The following is a 26,606-nucleotide window of genomic DNA, read 5'->3' as shown; positions in this document are numbered from 1 at the left end:
ATGTTTGGCAAAAACCAACAGAAGCCCTCTCTAGGAACAAATTGACAATGTGGGCTTTACAATAAAGAGTATCATAGGGCTGGCTGGTTAGCTCAGTTGGTTAGAGTGAAGTATTATCACACCAAGTTCAAGAATTCGGATCCCCATACTGGCTAACAGCCCCCAAAAATAAATAAATAAGAAGTAATAAAGAGTATTATATATTTATTATCATGTTTAAATTGTGTGCTACACATTCTGTGTCAGTAGAATTTATCATAAACTTATGGATGAGCATATATGGATACTTTTTTTTCAGAGAATCAGTTGTTGAAACATTTACTAGCACATTACTGGCTGTAAGCATGATCCTGATGCACAGGAGCTTAAAGTCCATTTGGAGGAAAACAAATAGCATAGATGAAAGAAGAATTAGGAGACAAAGTGACCACTCCCTTTATCCTGATGCTTTCTTCACTTGGTGTAGTGAATGGGATTATGTCCCCCCCAAACTCCCTGAAGCTTGAATTGTGTCCCCCAAGTTTTATGGGTTAGAAATTTAGCCCCTGCTGTGACTGTTAGGAGGGTGGGAAATCCTATTATGATAATTGAAAGGTGGGGCCTTGAAGAGGTGATTAGATTGTTGCACCTGCAGTAGTGAATGGATTAAAAATGGTGGTCAGGAGCGTGGTTCTGAGGGCTTTACAAGGACAGTGCATGCAGAACTTTCTCCTTCTCTGCTCTCTCTGCTTCTACCATCTTGCAATGAGAGACCCCTGGGTCCCTGTCACCATCACCAGATGGACTTAGTACTTCCCAGGCTCAGAAACTGTAAGCAATAAATTTTGTTTTCTTTATAAATTACCCAATTTCAAGTAGTTTGTTATAAGCAACAGAAACAGACTAATACGCTTGGTTTCTAAGACACTATGCCTCCTTTGTTTTGATCCTACGTTGCTGGTTGCTGCCTGTTGGTCTCCACTGATGGATCTTCCTCTTCTACCTGACCTCCTCATGTTGGGATGTCCCAGAGCTTAGTCCTTGGGACCCAACTCTGGGACATGTTGGCACCTGGACTGATCTGGGTTATTCCCTGACATGGCTACAAGGAAATATGGGCAATGAGGAAATTTTGGAATGCAAGGTAGATGAGGCAAAAGATCTAGAACTAAATTTGTGGACCTCCTGAGGATGCTGAGGGCTCCCTCTCTGTAGAGAGAACACTATTCAGCACCAGCATTTACTGAGAAATGTCTAAAGGCTGCCTTATTTTTCCCAAGCTCTTTGGTCATCTGCCCTTTTGAAAACAAAAGCTACTCACTCACACAGCAGGTATTCACAGAGCTTTTACTGCAGCCCAGAACTGCATTAGACACTCTCAATTACTAAATAGATGCAGTGGCATGCTGGAGCTGATTGTTTAGTATTCTGGAATTTTGTCAACCAGCCATTGAACAAAGCTATTATATCAAATACTAAATCATATAAACATAACTTAAAATATTTATCAAAAACAAAGGTAATATTTATAACTCATCACTTCTTATTTTACTGCATTCGACTACCTGTGCTCTTGAGGTTACTTGCATTGATTATAGCTGTATGAGGGAGTACTACATAATGGTGAGCTACCAGGCATTCCTTCCGAAGACCACATTCAGTGACATCATTTTGGTGGGTTGAAAGTCAGCCCCAGTGAGAGTATTTACACAAAGGAAATTGGCAAACACTACAATCAGGAGTTGACTTACCATTTTGTTGATTGTCTAGACTTAAAATAATGGAGAAAATGTGAATAATGCATATTAAACTTCAAAATGTCATGTCTAGTGCTGAAGCTGAAAAAGGTTACACTTTATTGAATAAAATTTATATGAGGGTAAGAAACAGTTTTACCATAGATCAGATATCAGTCATATATCAGATTTAATAACACTGAATTTATTAGGTAAAGAATATTGAATTGCATTACAATGAAACTAAATTCATCAAATCATGATTGAATCGTCCCCATAGGTTGGGAGCAGATAAAAATGTTTGGCAAAAACCAACAGAAGCCCTCTCTAGGAACAAATTGACAATGTGGGCTTTACAATAAAGAGTATCATAGGGCTGGCTGGTTAGCTCAGTTGGTTAGAGTGAAGTATTATCACACCAAGTTCAAGAATTCGGATCCCCATACTGCCTAACAGCCCCCAAAAATAAATAAATAAGAAGTAATAAAGAGTATTATATATTTATTATCATGTTTAAATTGTGTGCTACACATTCTATGTCAGTAGAGTTTATCATAAACTTATGGATGAGCATATATGGATACTTTTTTTTCAGAGAATCATTTGTTGAAACATTTACTAGTACATTACTGGCTGTAAGCATGATCCTGATGCACAGGAGCTTAAAGTCCATTTGGAGGAAAACAAATAGCATAGATGAAAGAAGAATTAGGAGACAAAGCAGTATAAGTCATTATTTAATGTGGGGAGATGTCGCAAAAGGCCTGGTGAGTGGACCCAGGTGGGAGTCATCAGGGAAGGCCTCCCAGAGGAGCCGGATTTGAGCAAAACCTTGAAGTGTTCCATCACTACGTAAATTGCAAGACCGAGCCTATGGGAACAGATGAACAAATGGAGAACTGATGGCATTTGAGGCTGGAAAGAAGAAATGGAGCCAGATGGAGGGTCTCAAATCAGGGAAGGCCTCCCAGAGGAGCCGGATTTGAGCAAAACCTTGAAGTGTTCCATCACTATGTAAATTGCAAGACCGAGCCTATGGGAACAGATGAACAAATGGAGAACTGATGGCATTTGAGGCTGGAAAGAAGAAATGGAGCCAGATGGAGGGTCTCGCAAACCAAAAGCAGACCCTGAGACAGGGATTTAAGTGCAAGATGTGTATGTGGGACCCCAGAGCACAGTGGTGGGAGAGGTGGAAAGTGAGACCAGGAAGGGAAGGCAACCACTAGGAGGTACATTATCAAGCCAGCTACTCCCGTGAGTAACTGGAGGTTAATCCCACTGGGCACTATGAGAGGCAGTACAGACCACCCACCTTGGAGTCATCGCCTGAGGACACACTTAAGCATCACTCCCAGTAGTCACTGGTGGAGAGCTGCTCCAGGGGTGGGGAACATGAATTCCCTGGCACTTCTGGCCTGCTTTGCAGGCAGCACCAGCGAGAGGAAGTCTTCAGATAAAGGCATGGGCTAGCTGCACTGTGGGGTCGTTCAGAATGAGGGGACAAGGGCAGGACAGTGACAGCATCTGCTGTACCCTAAGTCCACTGGGGTTTAGTGTCCTCAATAATAGGGATTCACTGTATGTTCCTGAGCAAAGAAGTGTCCTTGGAAATGCTGCCTCCTCAAGAACTCTCCCTAGGGTAGGTTCCCTCCAACATGGCATAGCAGAAAGCACAGGGGCTCGGGTTCAGAAGATCAGAGTTCAAGTGCTACCTGTGCCACTTAGTACTTGTGCAAGTACAAAACTCAGAAGGCTCTTGTCTCTTCCTCTTCTGTAAAATGGGAATATTACCCACTCTCCCCATAGGGTTGTTCTAAGTGTTAAAAACATATGAGGGTGTGTTGTAAATTGATATTTTGTTTTTATCACATGTAGAAATGTCAACAAAGAAAGAATGAGGTTTTCAAAAGAACCTGTGGCGGAACTGGTTTTGTTTTTATTTTTTCCAATCTACCCCTTAAAGGGACCACATTGAATTTTGCTCTCTTATGGTATACTGAGTTTTGCTCTCTTTCTTAAGGCAGGCACATCTTCAAAGCAACCTCTGTCATTTCCCCACTTTGTTGTTGGCATCCTGTGCAAAGAGCGCCCTCTGATTAGTGGTGAATGCACTCATGGTGACATTAGTCATTCTCACAGTGACAGCTGTGCTGGGCGGGAGTTCTAACAGACACTGCTTTGATAGAAAGTCATCTTTGGGTATTACTTCAGTGAATCACAGCTTATTATTCATCCACAAGCACTTGAAGGGCTTAGATAAGAGATATAGCTGAGTAATTTGTCTCTGTGGCCTAATGGAGCCTCTGAAATGTAACCCAGATTCTCAGAGTCACCATGGAAGCCTCACTCCATTAACTGAGGACCAATTTGGAAGAATGACAAGAAAAAAGGGAAGGGGTTAGAGAAAATCTAAGCTCATCTTCCTAGTTAGTAAGATGAGAGACAGGAGGTGAGACCAGAAAAGGGGAAAAATCAGAAGAGAAGAAAGAGATGAAAAAGGGAGGGTTAAGGCCTCCTGAGCTCTGAGATGTAGCCTTTATGTGGCAAGGCATATCTGTGCTTTATAATTTCAATGATATTACCTTTTATGAAAGTATTGCCTTTAAACGTACCATCTTTCATATTGGAAGATAAAAATTGCTAAAGGGACTCAGGTCCCACTGCAATTTTAACAAAGATAATTAAATTCATCCTAATGCAGTCCCAAAGATCCCTGTTCCGCTTCAAATCATTGCAATTAAGGAGGTAGTTTTCAATCCAGCTCAGAGAACTAACCAGTTTCCTTACGTCTTGATTTGCTTGTAGCCTCCATTAATAGGCAGTTTACAGAGCTACAGATAAGAAAACTGAGGCTCAAAAGGACTGGGATCGGGTGAGTAGAGACGTGGATTCTGTCTAAACTGAGGATTTCTTCACTATGTTGCGTTGCCTTTCTGGTTCCAGTAAATTTCTCTGGACGTAGGGGAGATTATTACCAAAGTACACTAAGGAGTAATGAAGAAGATATATGATTTGTTCTGCCTTTGGAGGGGAGATATATGGGTTGGAAGGATTTTGAATCCCCAGACTTCCCTGAGGAAGTCCCAGGGATAGAAATCATTTGAACCCAGACACTGATGTTCTAGACATACAAGACTGTCTAGGTCTGACTGCCCCTTCCCATCACCCTAGGACACTGTCACTTATTTGTCAGCCAATGAGGCAGAGAAATAGGGAAATAAGGAGCAGAGATGTATGCCTGAATCTTTTCTATCAAAAAGGCCCCTTTTGAAGAACTTCATGTCCAATAAGTATGTGAATAGGGAGGTATGGGGATGCAAAGGAAAGGCATTCAGGAACTTGCTAATTGGCTGAAGAAACTAGAAGGTTCTCTCACTGGTCCACATTGGCTGGCCCCACAAGCTATTTATTCTGGGTGTCTCAGAGGACAGGGAAGAGGTGATAGAGTGAGCCCAATAAGCTAAGTACTGAGTCAGACGTTTAGAAATGTTTTTCCTCATTACATCCCAATTAATGGTACTACCATCACACAGGAAACCAAGATAGAAATCTCTCCTTCTCTGCAGATGTGTATCCAAACATATTTTGTCCCCTTTTCCCTCTATGTTTCTCTTGAATCTACTCATTTTTCTCCATCCCACAGCCACTGCTGTAATTCCAACTACCATCTTCCTTCCATGGGACTCCTTCGCTGGCCACTTGTCTCTCCCTGCCTTCTGTCCCCTCCTCCCTTGACCTCTGCTCTCCTTGTCTTGCTGTGACTGACATTGGAATGTCAGCTCACAATGCCTGCTGGGAGTGTAGGTGCTGCCCAGGGTGCACTTGGTTGACCTGTGGTGTAGGGAGGATGGAAAATCTCCTCTTCCAACCATTTCTCAACATCTAACTCCTTCCCTGGAAATATAGTTTAAAATGGAAAGGAAATGCATGGGCCCTCCCAAGCTGATCACTTATGATTCTTACTTTGCCTACCTTTCTCTTCCTTCCAACTCTGAGCTACTAGGAGGCAGAGACCTTCCCTTATTCATCTCATAGTTCATAATGTATAGCACAATACTCGGTCCAAGATAGGCTCCTAATGTTTGTTCAATGGAGTAAGTTCTCTCTTTCCTATGAGCTTAGTCTGGCTCCTTCCTTTCTAGCTTTTTGTTTATTCAAGAGAGCCTTGGCTAGATAAACAGTGCTAAGGCAGGCATCTGACCTTTCATGGTAGAGGCTGTGCCAATGTGGAAGGTGAAGGACATTGAAACCAACTAGCCATTAACTAGCCACTAATGAAAGGCTAAAAATCCCTCCGGAGTTGTGAGGGGTGTGTATGTGTGTTGGTATGCCTTACCTGCAACCTGGGTGTCCAGGGGAAAAGAGGAAGTCCCTTATGCTCCCTGATTTGCAAGCCAGATAGGGCTCTTCAGTGATGGGTGTTGTACCTACACCAGAATGCTGTTTTGATTGGAAAGGATGCTGGGCTGATTAGTTGAAACCAAACATTCCCCAATTAACAGAAATAGAGGCTGGAGCTGGAATGGGATGTGTCTGGATCACCAGCATTGCCAGGCAGCCTATTTAAAATTAATTAGAGGCGGAGATGTGTGGAACCAAACAATACCCTCTTCCCCTGTCCAACAGGCCTAGGGTAGGATGTGGGGATATTCAAGTGTTCTTGAGTAAGTCTGAGCCGCCTTCTCAGATCCCACTTGTTCTTAAGTAGTGGCACTCATGTTGCATGAGTTAAGTGAGTCTCTTTGAAATGGGGGAAAGATGACTGTGACAGAGAAAGAGAAAGAGCCTATATAATATCCTTTACTACCCAAATGTCCTTGGCTCCCAGGTTTGCAGAGTATGAGTTCCAGAAAGTGAGAGCTCAGAAAGCAAGAGATATGTGCTACTATTAAGACAGGTTCAATGTATCTCTTTTATCTAAAAAGCAAACCTTATCCAGACACAGCCAGAATTCCAGAAGGAAGAGCAAAGTGATCACTGTTGGGACTGCGCAGAGCCACCAAAGCATATACCTAGTCAAGCAAGACCTAGTTCAGTTCCTGGGAACTTTTGCTTTGCACACAATTCTAGCCACTGCATATGTGGACTGCTTCTACCCTGATCTGCTGTGGGATATGAAGGCTCAAAAGGTGGAGGAAACTGAAAGACAGGTTCACTTACAACTGCCAGAAGCAATAGCCAGTCAGTAGCAATGGGGAAGGAAGAAGCAGAGTAGACCTTCTAAATGCTGTCTAAAGGACTCTCCAAAACACAGCTGCCATTTGTAGTGGGAGAAAAATAACTCAATATGCCTCACTGGTGCTTAAAACCCCCACTGAATTATATGCAGAAGTCTGAGTCTCTCAATATATGTGCGTATACATATGTCTGTATGTGTGTATATAGGTATGTAATATGTATATGAGTGTATATGACATATAAACATGTGTATATATAGTGCACGCACACACACGCATACGTATATTGAACTCAGCAGAAGTTAACACAAGTATCCATTGCTCTACATCAGCAGTGGCAAATCAGCTTTATCTAATATGCCGATTTCAGTGGGTTGACAGTGGCTACCTGGAAATCTGTGTTGGGAAGGATTCTGAGGCCAAATCTTATTTTAGAGGTAAGAAGGGCTATTACTGACAGGTGATATGAATGTCCTGGGGCATAGCAGAGTAGAAAGCAATCAGGCTTGGAGTAAGTCAGAGCCCAGGAACACTGTAAATCAAGACCCTATAGCTCTGACTCGTCGTGGAATTGCCTTTACTGAACAGTGTGTTGACGTTTCCCTATCTTGCACTGAGAGATTCTGCAATAAGAAGAATCTCCATTGTGTATCTCACAGAGGTGTTTGAAAATTTTATCCACTTCAGAGATTCCCCTTTATGAGGACCCATGAAGAACTACAGCAGGAGGGAGAGAGAACTGTGTTTCTCTTGAGGAAGTGGTTTTTCTCTGATCTTCTGGGGACCACAAATCCCAAAGTGAGTTGGGCTCCCCTCTTAGGCTTGGCTGTGGGAGCCAGATGTGGGCTGTCCTGTAACCTACACAGGACCTTTTGTATGCACTTTACCTGCTCATCTTACTCTTGACTTAGTTTTATGTCTCTATTAATATTTTCCCTTTACCCTAATTTAATCACTTTATTTGAGACTTTCAGGCATTTTTATTTTTTCTAAGTCACTTCAAATCCTACATGAATAAATAATGATCAAGGAATCATGTACACGTTAAAAATTTTTTTTTGGCAGATTAGCACCTATTGAGACAAGTTGTTACTATCTGGTAAATTCAAGCATGTAGAATATTGTTTGACAAATGAAGAATCTCTCCGTGTGTGGCTGTATGTCTGTGTCTGTGTGTTTCTGTGTGTCTGCATGTGCACACATGCATGTATAAAATCTATGTGGCTCTTATTAGGTCTCAGAATGAAAAGGCACCATGTTCAAGCTGAAGTACTCAGAGTCAGAATCACAGTAATTGCCAAGGCCAGTTCCATCAAGGCAGCAGAGTTAGACACGTTTCAATTGAGCGGAGGGAGCCTAAGTCTTTGTTAGAGACGTGCTGCTTATTAATGGCTGCAAGGGAACATTCTTTTCCTGCCTTGGCCTCAGAATGAAAGGAGATTAATTCTTTATGATGAAAAGACAGGCAGCTGCTGGCAGCTTGACACAGCTGGGAATATGATGAAAAGAGGGGATGTGGTTGTGACAGCAGGGATGGGACTTACAGGGGAGAAGCCAGAAAGCAGCCTTGGGAATCGGGAGCAGGAAGAAGAGTATTAAAGTTGATGATGCCCTGTGTGCCAGGCACTGTGGCAGGCTTTGTATAGAAATCTCTCTGAACTTGTACACTCCAAACACCTCCCATCTGATGGATGAAGAAACCGAAGTGCAGAGGTTGAAGCCCCTTCCCCACGGAGCTAGGATTTAGACCTAGCTTTGCCTGGCTTCCCACCCCAGGCCATTTTCACCATGCCAGTGCCCCTCAGAGTGTGGTCTGTGAACCCCCTGAGTTGGAATTGCTGGGGCACTTTAAAATTCACATTCTGTAGCCCCAACCTGACCTATTCATTCAGAATCTTGGGTGATTTCTACGTGGACTAAATTTTGAGAACCACCGCACTGTACCTGGTGGCCTCTCAAAGCCAGCAGTTCCTTGCACAGTGGTGGGCTTTGGAAAGTTCCCCCAACTCACAGTGCCCACCCCCCCAGCAGCAGGCCCTGGAACCTGAATGACCTCATGGACCTCAGCTTCCAGAGGGCAATTGTGGGGAAAGGGGGCGGCTGTGAGTTTGTGGGCCAACAGTAACAGGAACTGGGGAATGAGGACAGGGTGGGGAGCCAACAGCATCCATTAAAAGGAACAATTTCATGGGCCCAGAATCAGGTTTGAAAATCCTTGTTCCTGGGAGGATGGATGTTTACAAAATTAAGCAGACTTCCTCCCTTGTCAGGCTTTTTCTGCTCTCTGTTGGGCTTCTGTAGAATCCCTTTGGCATTTTTCAGAAGCCAGCCTCCTTCCTGGTCACGTGGCTTACTTCTCTGGGCCTCAGTTTCCTGATCCATAAAATGAGGGGGGTGGACAAGAACATCTCCCAAGGTTCCTTCTTGCTCAAAGTTCCCACCCAGGCTTTACACACAGCTGTTACAAACAAACCTGCCTCCACTGGAGGGGAAAAACAAAAAAGGCTGCTGTGTAAACCGTCCCTGCACGGCCGCTACGAGCTCAGCCCACGTGCTGGTGGCTGGGGACTCATTTGTCAAGTTGACCCTCTGTCCACAAGCCCAGATGTCTCCCTCATGGTTTGGGGTCTGCCTTCCCACCTTCCCTTCCTCAAACATGGAGATGGAAATTCGTTTCTGCAGCTCCAGCACCAGACAAATCAGAGGTTAGATCCCCACTATCTCTTACCAGGTGTGGGACATTCAGCAGTGAACTCAACCTCTCTGAACCTCACTATCTCCATCTGTACATAATACAGCTACACACACACACACACACACACACACACACACACACAGACAGTGAATCCTGTGGTCTGCAAAAGTCTGGAATTCTTCCTTCACTATTTGCTATTTCCTGGGCTTATGATCAGCTGGTCTTCCTCAAGACTGTGGGCAGGGTCTCTGTTTCACCTGGGACCACTGGGCCCCATAAGATGTCCCCAGTCCACCTCCAACACACACATTGAGTATCTTGAGCTGTAGCATGTGAGGGCAGGGAGAGATCACATCAAGATGCATGAACCCACAGCCTTCTTCAGGCTTCCATCTACTTGCCCCTCTTTATAACCCCTCAGCACAGCCTCCAAGACCTTCAAATTTATTTCCTTCTGTCTAGCAGAGTAATCTGTTCCTTTCTCTTAAGACCCGGTATCAGCCCTGGGCAGGGAGAGGGCCGGCTCAGCCTCTGTCCCTTTTCATTTGACTGAAGGATTTCTTTCCAAACATAGTGCCTTCTCCATAAGAAGAGTTCTGATCTGTAAAACTGTCTCTGTCTGATCAAGTTGCCTGAGCTTCAGCCTCCTGTTTATAAAACTGAGCTAATAAGACGACTTAATGGACAGGATTGTTGAGGGGATTAAAGGCGCCCGTATATGCACAGCAACTCCATTCAGTAAACACTGCTTTTCTCTGCCCAGAGTCAATATAAGTAAAAGAGACTATTTCAGCTTTCGAGGCTTTGGTGTTTTCTCTGCTTCATTTAATGAAATGAACTCAGCAGGAGATGAGACTAACCCAGACCATTTTTCACAGTTTCCCTTCCTAAAATCAATTTTGCTTTTCCCTGGCCCTGCAAACGAGGAGAACCTAAAGGAAATTGAAAGAATAGAATAGATCGTGGACCTGTGGAGGTGTTACTGGTTCACAGAATGGTGCGTTCTGAGAAATCTTTAAAACAACATAAAAAGCCAGAAGCATCATCTTTCTTTAATTCCCCCCTCCCCCTTTCTTACTTTGAAAGTCCTTGACCATGAAATTGACTAAATGCTTTATTTGTTCCTTTGATGATCAATGGTACGTGTTTATTTCATCATTCTCTGCCGATGACCCATCACTAAAAACCAGTGAGGGGAGGAGGGGACACTCAAAGATATGATTGTTGATTAAGTACATGGAAATGTGGCCAGATTTGGGCAGATTTTCTAGAGTATTTCAGAATAAAAAATAAAGTTGACTTCACAGTCCTCCCAACTTCACCCCACGCCCCATGACTCTTTGAAATGTGCAACTTCCCCACCTAGAGCTCTAAGCCTTTGTTTTCAGCCCAGAGACCCAGCCATGCCCAGTCCTCTTGCAGTCTCCCTTTGTGAGGACACTCGCCCTCCAAGCATGACCTGGAAAGGGACTCTTATTTAAAGAAATAGTAGATCAAGGAAATAAGATTTGAAAGCAAGCCCCTCTTAAATGACATGTTTCATGTTACCAAAATCAGTCAAAGAAAATAATTGCACAAAATGTCGTAAATTGATGGAGGAATCAGGAAAGTAAGAAATGTTTTATTAGATGAGGGTTGAAGTCTTCTGGGTTGCTGTGCCGGGATGCGCTGTTATTTTTATGCTGCATGATACTGATGCACTTTGAACGCTCTTTATTTGAGCTCCGCATTCTCTAGATGGATGGAATGCGACATCTTTCTTTGTCTCCAGAAATTCCCCTCCCTCTCCTTCAATAATTACTCTCTTGATTCAAAGCTGCCTGAACAATGGAACACCCTCTTCCAGGCAGGGATCATTAATGAGGGAAAGATCAGCAACATTTTTCAACATTGGTAGAAGCAGGAGTTATACAGTCTCTCTCCGCATGTGTTTTTAAGTACATATATTTATATTATTCCCTAAGGAATTTCAAGGCACGCTGAATTTCCTTCAGTGTTTAATACTTCATTTACTCTCTTGATTCAAAGCTGCCTGAACAATGGAACACCCTCTTCCAGGCAGGGATCATTAGTGAGGGAAAGATCAGCAACATTTTTCAACATTGGTAGAAGCAGGAGTTATACAGTCTCTCTCCGCATGTGTTTTTAAGTACATATATTTATACTATTCCCTAAGGAATTTCAAGGCACGCTGAATTTCCTTCAGTGTTTAATACTTCAGAAATAAAGGCCTTAGTAGCAATTCTCAGCTCTCGCAAATCATGCATGTGTTCCAGAAAACATTTAAAATATAAAAGTAGATTTCGAGTGGAAGAAAAGAGCCTCATTTTCCCAAATAGTCAACATATCTCAAACCACCGACATTGTCAGAATGGAGAGGATGGCAGATAGAAAGTTAGATGGAAACTCTTTGAGATGCAGACTCCTCCCAGAAAGAAACAAAGGCCTCCCTCACCCTTGCTAAGTGATTTAGTGCTCACAAGGTGACATGAGGCAGGTGCTGTAGTTATCCCGATTTTATAGTTGAAGAAACACTTAGAGGTGAAGCACGTTGTCTGAGGAGACCCAGCTGGTAAGTGGTAGAACTGGTGTTTGAACTCAGCACAGTGATTCCAAACTTGCCCTCCCAGCACTATCCTGTCCAGTACAATGTGCTTTGCTTCCTGCATGCCTTTCCACAAAGGGCACCTATTCCGAAATGAACCTCCAGCCCATACCCATAGCCCACACTCCTCATCCTTTTTGGAACGGGCCACCAACACAGCAACCCACCCCCCAGCCCGTATTTTTTATCTTTATTGTAATGAGCCACCCCCCAGCTCAATTCCTTATCATTCTTGAAATGATCCACTGAATCCCACCCACACCTATGTTGTTTTCTTTCCGGGCCACGCATAGCTTCAGTGGAAGCCATTAAGTTTTCCCCACTGTCACCACTACTGGCACTCTTTGGGGGACATTGCTCAGCTATTTCCTGTGCAATGGCCACCCCCTTCCTACCCCATACATTGGTCCTCACAGGAAGGAGGGTCAGCAGTTTAGTCTGACCCTGTCCTTTGAATGGGCATCTGCCATGGCAAGTGAGATCAGTTCCCAAACTCAACAAGACACTCCCAGTCCTAATCCAACATTCTAGAAGAGTCCCAGGGCTTTTGCCTCACTTGCATCTCAAAGTAAACTCCCTGGTACCCAATAAAACCTCCTGCAAGGTGTGGGTTACCTTTGGTGCTTGGACAGTTCTAATCCAGGGTGTTGAAAGCCTTGACTATAAATAAAACCCCTCACTCGTATTCCCAGGAGATGCACGTGTCCTCTTGGCCTGCCCTGATGCTGCAAAGTTGTCCAAGGGAACACACAGATGAGCACTCTACTCTCTCCTCCCCAGAGTGTTTGTTTGTCTTTCTAGAAAGAGCAGGTCAAGAAAAGTGGGATGATCCCCTGACGCGGCGTTCTCTCTGGCTTTATCCTGACCCATCCTAAGACATACTATTCAACATAATGTGTTTAGTGCTTATGATGTTCCGGCACTATTCTAAGAATCTTAAATTCAATCTCACTTAAACCTCAGAACTCTAAAGGTGGATAACGGTATTCTTCCGGTTTTGCAGATGAGGCTAAAAAGTGGTCGCTTACTCAGCAGCACATAGCCAATCAGTGGTGGAGCTGCAGTGCAAACGCAGGTTATTCTACTCCAAAGGCCAGTGGCTTACCCCTTTTATTAGTTTGCCTCCCAGAGAATCATTGCCTCAAAAGATCATTCTTCCATGGAAGGGGGTGGATGGACATTCAACAACTTAACTTCACATAAAATGACATCAGCACACACAGAATGACAGAATATTGGAAGTGAAAGGTTTAAGGCTTTAACTATTTCAATAGCTCCCTTTTAAATAAGGAGCCTGAGACCCAGAGCGAATAAATAACTCAGCCAAGATCACACATCTTACCTCTGAGAAACAAACAAAAGCAGCCTAAATACAAAGAACTTTCCTATCAGATTTTCCCAATGTGATCCATGGAAGAGTAAGGCCTGTGAGATGTTAAAAGACAGTCCAAGGAAGAGGGAGTGAAGGGTTTAGGGGCCAAATACTATGGTTTTGCTGATGTGTACAATTTACCAGTTATATGAGACATAACCCAATTTTATAAAGAAATTCCATGCAAGCAAGTACTTGTCATCATACTTTTTTAAAAGTTATTTTATAGAGAAAAATAATTTATTCATGTACTGTAAATGCAGACTGTTGTACAGTAAAATCTTAGCAGGAAATCAGAAAGTCTGGATACGTAATAATACCTTACAACTCCCTGAGAGGATATAAAAATCATACAGCTAAAGGAAATGTACTGGTCTTAGTTAATGCTGACATATGGTAGGGTTACTAGTAATATATTTGATTTCAAAATATTAGGGGAAAAAAACAAATTCTTTACCTAGGCAGCTATGTAGACTTTAACTTGCTATTTTTGATGAGAAAACTTCTGAGGTAATATTTTTAAAAAATATTAGCCAGAATTTGAAGTCCATCCCTGGCATAAACTGCCCATGTGACCATGGACAGAATGTCTAATCCCTCTGAGATTCAGTGTTTGCATCCATCAAATTGAAGTAAAACGTGTGTTTGCAGGGCATTGGGAGCTCCAATGTGAAGCTGTATGTAAAGTACCCGGCACTGTCTAAAACACAGTAGATGCCTAATAAATATTAAGTTTATTCTCCAGAGCATCCTGCCTCTGTCTCTCTCTTCTTGACACCCCCTAATTTTTCTCTTCCAAGAATCAGTGATATATGAAAGGAGGTAGGAAGAAATGAGGTGGCATGGTAAGGTCGTAAGGAGATCACAGCACCAATGACTTTCCCTATAAATTTCCTGGACTAATTGGGGAAAGACCTGGTGGGTACAATGGGAGCTTACAAACCCTTGGCCGAGAGTAGGAAGTTGGGCATTCCTGGTTATTTTTCTACACTGAGACTTGAGGTTGCAGAACACTCATACTTCTGTAGCCATCATTCCTCCTCACTAAAATCCTCTGGGGCAGTATGTACCCCCACTTTAGAGAAGATACTGAGGCGCAAGTGGCTTCGTGACTTGCCCAGGATTACTAAATTCAGTAAGAAGAGCCTGAATCCTCTCAGTTCACCACACAGGCAGCTCTTTCTGCCACATTGCACCTGCCACCACGTTCATGTAAAAGCCAACAGCAAAGATAAACCTCCAAGTTCTGAGACCAGGAGAAAGACCTCTTTGACAAGTGAGTTGGGTCCCTATGATTACATTGAGGGAGGGGACCATCTGAGCCTTAAACTAACAGTGATACCCCCCTAGGTGAGGATTCAAAAGATATTTAAAGAGAAGTGGAATGTACCTGAGGGAACTTGCCCAAATACTCGAGATAGAACCAGAGAGTTCTGAAAGAAGATGCCAAGTCATTGAAGGTTTAAGAATCAGAAAAATGTGCAATTCTAAAAATAAAAAGCATCACCCTGAAAAGGTATGATGGTCACTTATTTCACTACCAAGTCTATTTGGTGCTGGTGTCAAGCACCAGAAGGCCACCAATAACTGAAGTGGGTCTGAACCCACCCAGAGAGAAGACCACAGATTGACTCATGTCTCCTTGACTGGGTACCCTTGAGGTCTCCTCAGCTTCCTGCTACTACCTGGGAAGGGTGACTCTAAGAACAAGAAGGACAGAACCCTTTCTTCTGTGAACACAACTCACTGTGACTGGGTGTGTCTATGTGTGGACCACTTGGGCCAATTCCTGAGCTCCAGCTTGGACCTAATGAATCAGAAGTTATTGGAGTTCTCCCCCGGTGGCCGTAATGCATGCTACAAGTTGGGAACCATTGTTCTAAGTTCCTTTTTTATTGTCTGCCTTGTCTACTGGATCCTGATTCAATAGATATTTATTGAATTCCAAGTATTTGCCAGGCTCTGTTTTAGGCACTGGGCATACACTCACTTAAAAAAAAACAAACCCTCTGTTTTAGTGCTTATTTTCTACTATGCAGGGGTGGGTGAGTGGGGGAAGAAAATAATAAGCAATGAATATAATGAATAAGTAAATTGTTTTTCACTTTATATTAGAAGGTGATCCACACTAAGAACAAATAGAGGAGGGTAAAGGGGGATGATGAGTGTGGGGATGGGAGAGAGGGGTAGAGGGGAAGATGGGCTGGTGTTTCTCTGCACCCTTTCCCCACTCCTGGAATGAGGCTTCAAATCTTTTCCACCTGCACCCACCAGGACTGCTAAGATCTGGGCTTCCTGCTTCTAGCTGCTTTCTGCCCTGAGAGCACTGTGCTGTTCCCTTATGGTTCCTGTGTGCTCCAGCCACAGCACACAGCGGGGTGACTCTTGCATTGCTGTCTGGAACTTGTCGCCACTTCTCCAAGCAAACTCTGGGGAAATACCTGTCTATACCTCTCTGTAGGACTGAGCACTTGCCAGTTCTCTGAAGGATTGGAGATCTATTTGAGCAACACTCAATGGTGTGCTGGATGGAGCCAGAATGCACCAGCTCCTGACAGCCCATTGTGAGAATCTCTTGCCAGCTTTGCATCACGGATATAACATCATAGCCTGAAATCAGTGGAGGTGGGAGTAGTTACACTAAGGACTGCAAAAAATCAGCAAGAGCTATAAATCAGGGCTCCCCACCCCCGCCACCCCAAGATCCTGTTGTTGCGTATTTACCATCACACCAATGGTAACACTTATGTGCTAAAAACAGCCATATGAGAACATAATTCCAAAGCCTACCCTTTCCCCTGCATCCGGTAACCTGGGTTTGGTCCCTCTCTTGCGTTATGAGTAGTAAAGACCAAAGGGTTTGAGAGTCTAGAACAAAAAGATACATAGAAAGACTTGGAATAAAACAGGCAGTAGTGACTTGACAGAATACAAAGGGAGAAAAATTCCTGCACTCAATTTATAGTCTTATATCCTGCAGTATTTTTTTTTTCCTCCCCTAATAGTCACTACACCTTTAGAAACTGATGAGTTTCCAGGGCATTATAAATTTCAAACATTTAGCAAGGGAAGCCTTAAAATAGCTCATTAAAGAATGTGGCTGTTAGTCTACTTCACAAACAGTAATCAATTACAGCAAATTTCTCAGCAGTAGTATCTATCACCCTTCTTTAAGATGCAGTAATGGAGATGAGATCATTAGACTTAAGAAAGTTGTTCAGTCCATCTCAAGTTTTTCCATATAAATTCTCGTAGGCAGGAGAAAGAGAAAGGACATCCCTAGAAGTCTAGGCTGTAACCTAAAGGGTTTAAACAAGCTCAAAATGGCATGAAAGCTTTAGCCAGTGAATATTTCAAAAACCAGATCTTGGGGGTACGGGAAGCTCTGATTTGTAGCATTTGCCAATTTCCATGGCGTAAAGATTCTCACCATGGCCAATTTCAAGCTATCAATGTGCTGTCAACCAACTTGCTGAATTCCTGAAAATTTAACTATCAATTCTGTCAGTTAATACACACACCACTGACTTCCGCTTCAAAGGTAATATGATTTTTGCATTCAGCTCAATAATACATCCCTGCTTAGTTAAGATATAATGGTTTCTCTTTACCTTCAAATCTTTCAGCATCAGCTAATGTATTTTTCCCACAGAGAGCTCAACTCTTATGTGTGATATTTGGGGTGGGACTCAAATAGTTGAGTCACCGAGTGAGCAAGTTATTTTCTTTGCATTTCTCTCTCAGTCCTCCTGCTTATATCAAGATTAAAGTCTCCAAGGGGTGCTAATCTACTTTAATGCTCCTGAACATTTGTTCCTGTTCCTTTTTAATAAAGAGGGAGAAGGGATCAAGTTCAGAGTCATCAGACAGGCAACAATATCAAGCTAGAATGTGATAAAATTGTTTCTTTTCACTTTACTTATTCTGTTGAGCTGTTTATGGCAAATAAGACTGATTTTATTCCATTTATGGAAGTAGTGCAGGGTTTTCTTTTAAATATGTTATCAGTATGGTACTTAATGTCTCTTGTACTGAGGTGGTGGCTGGATGAAGCAAAAGTCCCTTGCAGTTGGGCACTCTCAGAAGTTGAGACCCAGCCTCTTGTGGGGTGTGCTTATAGGGCCTTTTGGAGACAGAAAGACATGGAGGTAGCTTGATTGCATTAGCAGCTACTCTCTGCCTTTGGAATCTCCTGCTCTCCTGCATCCTGCTCACCCCAACAGATTTAGATCCAAGCAGTGGAGGGCTGGCACATGCTGATTAGTCTCAGTTGCCGATTTGTGGCTGTTGCCAATTTCAATGATGTAAATATTCCCACCATGGCTGATTTCAAGCTACCAACCTGGCATCACCGAACTCAGAATTGGGAAGAGACGTACGTAGTCGGCTTTCATGAACCAGTAGGAGCTGGCTCCAGCACTCCATCAGATTCAACCACCACTTATACAAATTAGATTTTGGACTGTGCAGAAAGCACCATGCAAAGTACTTCACGTGTCATCTCATGCAAGCCCTAAAGCTGTAGTTGCTGAGAATGATTATCACCATTTTGCAAGTAAGAAACTTTGGGGCAGAGAGATTACATGACATGCCCAAGGCCACACACCAGTAAGTGATGGGGTTGGGGTTTAGAACCAGGTCTAAGTCAACACAGGCACCCTCCCCCACGACCGGAGCTAGCGTCACTCCACTCAGTGTGCCAGCCTTGGGCATCCCCTCAAATGCTTCATCCCCCAGCTTAAGGAGTGTAGGACCTTCTATTCTACCACTTGAGGCCTGGAACACTCCTTGTGGCGTTTGAAGTTCTGCCCATCTTACATTATTTCTCTCTTAATACACACCTTCTGCCCCAAACCAATCCATATAGCACTCAAGGGGAAGAAAACAATGAAGCAAAAACATTTTTATCCACCAGGTCTATCATAAGGTCCTTGTTCTGCCCCCAGAAGGCCCCAGTCATGTCCCTGCTGTTCGAGTTCACTTTCTTCTTAACCACAATATTGAGCATCCTGCTCCTAAATGGTATTATCCACCAGGTCTATCATAAGGTCCTTGTTCTGCCCCCAGAAGGCCCCAGTCATGTCCCTGTTGTTCGAATTCACTTTCTTCTTAACCACAATATTGAGCATCCTGCTCCTAAATGGTATAGAGGAGGAGAGGGCCTCATATTTATTGGGTTCCTATTATGTGCCTGGCTCTGTTCTTGTGGCTTTCCCAACTTATCTCATTCCCACCATTCCATGAGGGAAGCATTGTTATGCCACTTTACAGATGAGAAAACCGAGGCTGAAAGTTTGAGTAACCTGTTGAAGTTCCTTGGACTAGGATTAGAACTTCAAAATCCAACACGTGTCCACTAAATTTGCTCTGCTCCAGGGTCCAGCACAAGCCCAGACACTCAATTCTGGCTTCATCTTTTGTGCCAAAGCTGCAGGGCAGAAGGGAAACAGAGAGAGCCACTTGACCTCATAGAGACTGGGCCTTCCAGGGCGATGGCTCCAGGACTCCCAATGACAAAGCTACTCTCAGGGTTTATTGAACTGGGACATTCCAGATGTGCTTATTGTTATGAAATACTAGAGGGATTCCTAGGATGTCCGTCCTGAGAAGGAATGGTGTAGCTCCTAGGAATTGTAACTAAATCTCACACTCGCAGGCAGAGTTGGGGACCATCTTCCTGGGATGGCAATGATGGTTACTTCATCTCCCCACAATAGTCCCCACTCTTCTGCCCTCTCTGGCCCCTCTTTGCTTCCCCCAATAGTGAGCTCCGAAGGGCAGGGAGAAGGAGGCACATATAGATGTTTGTGTAGCTGCATCCATATTAGTTGGGTTGGTGTTTCTGGATCATTCTCCCAGGGAAATCATAATCTCTTATATCCCAGAGATAAGCTCTCAGATGTGTGGCTGTCTTGAGACTGTGTGGAAGGGAAATATGTGGTCTGTATTAGTTCATTTCTGTGTTGCTATCACAGAACACGTGAGACTTGGTAATTTATAATGAAAAGAGGTTTATTTGGCTCATGATTCTGGGACAGCTTCACCTGGGGTGGGCCTCAGGCTGCCTCTACTCATGGCAGGCAGCGGTGGGTGCAGGAAAATCACATGGCGAGAGGAAGCAAGAGAGGGAGGGGAGTAGCTAGGCTTCTTTTAATAACCAGCTCTCAAGGGATCTAACAGAGTGAGAACTTGCTCACTACCCCTTTCCCCCAGGGATGGCATTAATCTATTCATGAGGATCTGCCCCTATGACCCAAACACCTCCCAATGCTGCCACATTGGGGATCAGATTTCAACATGGGCTTTGGGGGGACAGACACATTCAAACTATATCATGGTCTGAGGCCAGAGTCTATGGCAACCCGTGTCTAACACCAGCAGGTTGGCTGTACTCCTGGCTGCCTGTCCAAGCCTCTCCAAATGCAATCATCTCTACAAAGGTCACTGTGTGTCTCTTAGTTCTGGAGGCAGGGAGGATGACGATTCTAGAACCCCACAGAGAAGCAGCAAGCAAGTTCTCATTGGATCTTTAAAACAATTCATGAGATATACAGGCCAGGGCTTCTAAAGTACCTGTATCTGGAGTCAGGTAGATACACACCCTGTTTCAGATGAAAAAATGAGGGCAAGAAAGTGAAGTGACTTGCAGAGGTCCAAATCATAACTGCATCGTAGGTCTTCGGAGCACTAATGCAGTTCTCTTCCCCTCCCCTGCACTGCTGCTGCTAAAGGAAGAATGGCTTGCTTGTGAGTCATTAAGAGTCAGCCTACCTGGATTTTAAGCCTCCACTCTTCCAAAAATAGTGGATAGAGCAGGGCCTTTCAAGTCAAACAAATTTTAATCCAACCTTCGTCACTTATNGTACTCCTGGCTGCCTGTCCAAGCCTCTCCAAATGCAATCATCTCTACAAAGGTCACTGTGCGTCTCTTAGTTCTGGAGGCAGGGAGGATGACGATTCTAGAACCCCACAGAGAAGCAGCAAGCAAGTTCTCACTGGATCTTTAAAACAATTCATGAGATACTGTACTCCTGGCTGCCTGTCCAAGCCTCTCCAAATGCAATCATCTCTACAAAGGTCACTGTGTGTCTCTTAGTTCTGGAGGCAGGGAGGATGACGATTCTAGAACCCCACAGAGAAGCAGCAAGCAAGTTCTCATTGGATCTTTAAAACAATTCATGAGATATACAGGCCAGGGCTTCTAAAGTACCTGTATCTGGAGTCAGGTAGATACACACCCTGTTTCAGATGAAAAAATGAGGGCAAGAAAGTGAAGTGACTTGCAGAGGTCCAAATCATAACTGCATCGTAGGTCTTCGGAGCACTAATGCAGTTCTCTTCCCCTCCCCTGCACTGCTGCTGCTAAAGGAAGAATGGCTTGCTTGTGAGTCATTAAGAGTCAGCCTACCTGGATTTTAAGCCTCCACTCTTCCAAAAATAGTGGAAAAGCACTAATGCAGTTCTCTTCCCCTCCCCTGCACTGCTGCTGCTAAAGGAAGAATGGCTTGCTCGTGAGTCATTAAGAGTCAGCCTACCTGGATTTTAAGCCTCCACTCTTCCAAAAATAGTGGATAGAGCAGGGCCTTTCAAGTCAAACAAATTTTAATCCAACCTTCGTCACTTATTAGCTGTGTGCCTTAGGCAAGACACTAACCTCCAGCTGTTACTCTCCTCCTTTGTATTCTTTATTCTCTATCACTGCAGGGTTCTCATGAGACTAAATGAACATGTCATGGTCTTAATGAGAAGATGAGAAAATTATTGGAGTAGGTTGTCCCAGACTTTAGTTTAGTCTTATTTACATGTTATAACCAATTTTCAACTCATTCAATAATTAAGTAAAAAATAACTCCATGCTCTGGCCAGAGAACTAAGGACCACAGCACCCCCATAGGTCAGAAAATCTTTGAAGAGAGAAGAATTTGGGGAGGGAAACAGGAATCTTGCATCTACAGCCCTCTCTCTCTCCTTCCCCAATTAGTGACCCTCCCAACTTGGGAGGATCAAGCTAAGGGAGGCCCCAGGGTCAACTTACAAGTGTAGACAGTGCAGTGCAGTGGTTTGAATTCAGAAACGGTCTCATCTTCCTAGACCAGCCCTGCAACTCAGTAGCTGCATGCCCCCGGGAAAGTTATTTAAACTCTAGAGCAATAATATTGCTGGGAGCCCAGAGCACAGGGCTCTCACGCAGCAAATGGCACGGCAGCTACCGAGGTGCTATTAGGAGCACCATCCCTCTTTATTTCCCACGACTGCAGAACCACAGCAATGTTAGAGATGATGTGTCTTTAGAATTCTGGGTCCACCTGTGTTTGCCTACCTGATTCCTGGCCACAGACCTGGCTCTCCTTCAACCTTCCATTTCTAATGTCTACCTCAAAGAGAGCAGTCCTCAACTGGGAGCAATTTTGTCCTTCAGGGGACAGTTGGCAATATCTGGAGGCATTTTTGGTTCTCACTACTGCAAGAATTCTACTGGCATCTAGTGAGTAGAGGCCAGCAATGGTGCTAAACATCCCACAATGCACAGGATGGCCCACCGCAACAAAGAATTATTCTGCCCAAAATGTCACTATGCTGATGATGAAAACCCTGCTCTCAAGATTTAGTGAGCTGGGTCACTCTAGAAGATGCATTTACTCTGCTGAAATACTTGGACTCCCATCTTTTGAAGGAGTGGCATAGGCCCCCAAGGATTGTAACTAAATCTCACAGTCTCCGACAGAGGTACACAGATGTTTCACGCTTGTTAGAAGCACTAAATGACCAAATGGGTGTGGGCATGATAGAATAAATTTTAAGCAGACTGATTCCCATATTTAAATCCTAGCTCTTCCCCTTTTTTTTTTTTTTTGGCTGTGTGACCTTCAGCATGTTAAGTTCTAGGATCCTTCATGTCCTCATCTGTAAAATAGAAATAGAACTGGCTGGTTAGCTCAGTTGGTTACAGCATGGTACTGATATTACCAAGGTCCAGGGTTCAATCCCTGTACCAGCCAGCTGCCAAAAAGAAAAAAAAAAGGAAAGACAGAAAGCACCTGCCTTGTACAAAGTTGTTGTGAAGATTAAGAGAGATGATGACTGTAAACTAGTTAGCCAGTTACTGCCGGCATATTTTAAGTCCTCAGCAAACAATCATTATCACCATTACTATTACTATTACCTACAGAAATCAGAGCTCAAAAAGCTATTCTCATCAACATTATTATTCTAGATCTCTTTAAGTTTCTTAAACACTTGTGAGTGGCTGAGAGGCACATGTACCTGTCTCTTCTTTGTGCCAAGACTCTGCAGACCAGCGAGCAATGGGAAAGGAAAACAATCCAAACAGATGGAACCTTCATGGGGCAGGTTTCTCCTAATTTCATCTGCACACATGCAGAGAGAAACTAAATGTTCTCTCAAGCTTTCTTCATCCGTGGGACAATTTCTTTAAAACCTGCATGGAATCCCAAGTAATTAATAATGATGTGTCTAACTATAGACTCAGCATTGTACAAAGGCCTGTCTCTTGTGTGTTTGTACAAATTATCTGGCTTGACTCAAAGTCCATTCAAAGTGGTCAATTTCAGAATCATCTAGATGCTAACAGATCTAGCCTATCAAATCCATAGGGGCAAAGACGCCATGTCATTTTATTTTATACTTGCACAATGACTAGAACTGCACTGGCACACGGAAGAGCCCAAGTGGCTCATGGTATCTGTACTCAGTTAGGCTGTTGACTCATTCACTTGGAAACATGACTGATTCCAGACTGTGGAACTTATTTTTTAATTGTTATTTTCTTTCATTAAGAAAAGTAGCACATACTCAACAGAGACATTTAAAAATATGCCCCTTCAATAACCTTCAATATAGAAATAACCTATATTCCCACCACCAGCAGTAACCCTGGGGGATATTTTGTTGTCTTTTCTCCCAATACTTTCTTTTTGTGTTTATGGGGGATTATTTCGCTTTTGTTTTGTTTAGGGGTTTGACATTTTTTAGAGATTATAATCATACTTTGTAAAACAATTTGTGGATTTTTTTTTTTCCTCTTGTAAGCATTTTAAAGTATAATGGCTATATAATATTCTAACAAATGGCTACATCAGTCTTAACTCAACCATCCCCTAGTTCCTGGACATCTAGGTTACTTTTTGATTTTTATTGGTATAATTGCAACAAACATTTTGGATATAAAGCTTTTTTCAAAAAATTCCAGATGAAGGAATATTTCTTTGGGATACATTTTCAGAAATAGAATTACTAGGTCAGAAGATTTTTAAAGACTTTGCAAGGTGTTTTAAAGGTGTCTTATAGATTCCATACAGCTCAGTGTGGACATGACGTCAGTTTCTTATTCATGTGGGTGAACCACCCACCTCCCCAACTTCTACCCAACTCCTTTGTCTGTGATGGGGACCTTCCCAGATTCACCTTTCCCCGTTACTCCAGAGAATCTAACTTCTGTCCAAAATCCCCCTCAGGGATCAGTCCAGTTTGACCAGCCAGTGAATCCCAGTTTGGAAAAAGAGTGGCCGAAGTCTGGCCACTCCTTCCCCAACCCATTGCCCACTGGGCCTCTCAGCAGGAAGGGAAAGTTGCTGGAAGACAATGAATGCCTCCCCGACCACTTACTTTTAATTTCCTATATATTGAGCCTGTTTTTGTCTCGTTACCATGGCAACACAACCTCAAGCCTAATAGATATGCCTTGGTGCTTAGAGGAAAAAACTCAGCTGACAAGCAAGGAAGAAAGATCGAGAAAGGAAAGGTTAGCCCTTCTCTGTTTCCCCTCCGTGCCTCCGCAAATAGGCAGGATAATTAAAAATTAGACTTTAAAAACACAGACACTGACAGAGGGAACATAAGGAAGATTCCAGGGCTAGCAAGACCATCTGTTTCCAGTGCTAATTAAAATGGATGAAGATAAATCAAATTTCCTCAGATCTCATCTCTCCTTGATGGAAAATCTTTCAAAGCATAGGTCACTTTAGAGAATCTGACTACCCTTTGGGGAATTATGACTTCCAAACAACCTAAAGTGTTCTTAAAGATGAAGTGAGATGATTTAACAGCCTGCCTCAATAGCCCACCTCAAATCTGGTCAGTTCCACCTGACATAGCTCAGCTCACAACGTCCCCAGGACACACGGCGCCCCCTCGCTGACTCGCCGTTGGCTGAATGAGCCATCCCCTCCTTTTCAGTATTCTCTTCCTTTGCCTGACTGCATGCAATTTTTCTTCCTGGAAAATGCCCCCCCCCACACTCTTAAAAACCCAACGCAAATGCCATTTTTCTCTAAATTGAGTCATTTCCTCCCCTGGGCTCACATGCCTCTCATTCGTACCCTGAATATAGCTCTTCCCACACTCTGCTGGAATTGTCTGTCTCCGGGGCCTCTGCCCTTCTCTCCTAGCCTGTGGGCTTCTCGAGGGCAGGGGCTGCATGCGTTCATCTCTGCACACCACCTGGCACCTGGGAGGTAGAAGTTATGACTCTCAAAAGGTGGGTTATTTGATTTAAAGGATCCATCCTTCTATCTGGAAAAATGAGACTAACACTTTTCCCTCGCACCAGACTTCTAAGGAACCCAAACCTGTCCTTTGCAGCATCATCACCGAACGTATACTAGGCTCCTAGTAATATGGTGTCATGGTTGAGCGTTTGGATGCTGGAATTGTTATAGTTTTTGTTTGGGGAAGAAAGGTCAAAGTTCACATTTTATAAACTTTTTGGAAAATTCCATACGTATTCAAAAGCAGCAATAACAGAATACTGACGTCCTCCCAACTCCAAGTACCTGTCACCTGGTTTCCGCAGTGATTAACATTCGGTCAAGTTTGTTTCCTTAGTTGCTCTCCCTTCCCCACTATTTTCCTGGAGTACTTTAAGGTAAATCCCAGATATAATATCATTTCATCTATAAATATTTCATAAACATTGTAGGTTGAAATCCTAGCTTTTCTACCTACTATGTCTGTGACCACAGACAGATTAATTAACCTCCCTAGTCCTCTTTTTCTATGTATATAAAATGAGAATAATTATAGTACATCCATCATAGGCTTGTAATGAGGAGCAAACGGACTATTCCGTGGAAAACACTTGACACTTAGCACGTGCCCAGCTCACATGCTAACTGATCCACGTTAGCCATCAAAATCACTATCATCATTACCGAATTTATAGCACAGTCCCAAGCATGTGGGGCATGAAAGGCATAAGACCATATCTCTCAGTAATCATGACTCTGGCAGCAGAATGGGGCAGATTGGAATATGGAAAAGCTGGAAGCTCAGAGACCAAGTAGGAGGCTAGAAAAAGAATCCTGTGGGGAGATGATGAGGCCTTGAGCCGGGAGTGACGGAGTGGAGACAGTACACCCAGGAGGTCACAGCACAGATCTCTGACTGGCTGGCTGAAAATAGAGGTCAAGTTTAGATTCTGGGGTCCTGCAGAGAGAAAAGGGAGCGAGGGGAAGGCCATGGAGATAATGATTCTTCTCTTAGACTCACTGTCCTGCGGTACTGAGAGGCACCCTAGGAGAGACATGGCATGTGAAGTTGCTGATTACAAGGTGACGCTCGTTTCGCCCTTCGTGAAGCATATGGCTTCTCCTGGGTACTGGTTGTTGATTTTATTTTGGAGTTATTTACACATCTCCCTGCAAAAGATTCCAGGGAATCCCCTGCTGGACAGACTTTCCCTCAGCCCTGGCTCTAGCCCTGACCCGACCATTCAGATATAGGCCGGGCTGTGAGGTTGACACAACCTATTATTTGTTTTACTGTAATATATTTTACAAAGTTGTGATCACACTGAATACATAATTACTTACATTAATGAGAAATGGAAGGAAGTGATCTTACTAGGATATCCTATAATTCCCTTAACCATCCCACTCCTGATGGACATTTTGTTCCCACTTTGTGCTTTGTGCTTTTTCAAGGAAGTCAACAGCAGGATTTAGTGTGACTATCAAATAAGAAATAATAACTATTAAATTAGTAAATGTTTTACTCATAAAGCTTTATTCTGTTTTTTTTT

General features: G+C 43.4%; 1 protein-coding gene and 1 non-coding gene across 2 annotated transcripts in view; both read left to right on the top strand.

Moving 5' to 3' along the window:
• The window catches only part of VAT1L (vesicle amine transport 1-like), a 156,199-nt gene that overhangs the window by 108,947 nt on the left and 20,646 nt on the right, over positions 1-26,606 (top strand). The window lies entirely within an intron of this gene.
• TRNAI-GAU lies at positions 22,493-22,566 on the top strand. The gene has a single exon. It is a non-coding gene; the product is annotated as a tRNA-Ile (tRNA).

Source organism: Galeopterus variegatus, unplaced genomic scaffold, assembly GCF_000696425.1.
Source record: "Galeopterus variegatus unplaced genomic scaffold, G_variegatus-3.0.2 Scaffold617, whole genome shotgun sequence".
In the NCBI taxonomy this organism is placed as follows: domain Eukaryota; kingdom Metazoa; phylum Chordata; class Mammalia; order Dermoptera; family Cynocephalidae; genus Galeopterus; species Galeopterus variegatus.
The sequence above is the reverse complement of the archived record's forward strand: the minus strand, read 5'-3'. Positions and strand labels throughout refer to the sequence as shown.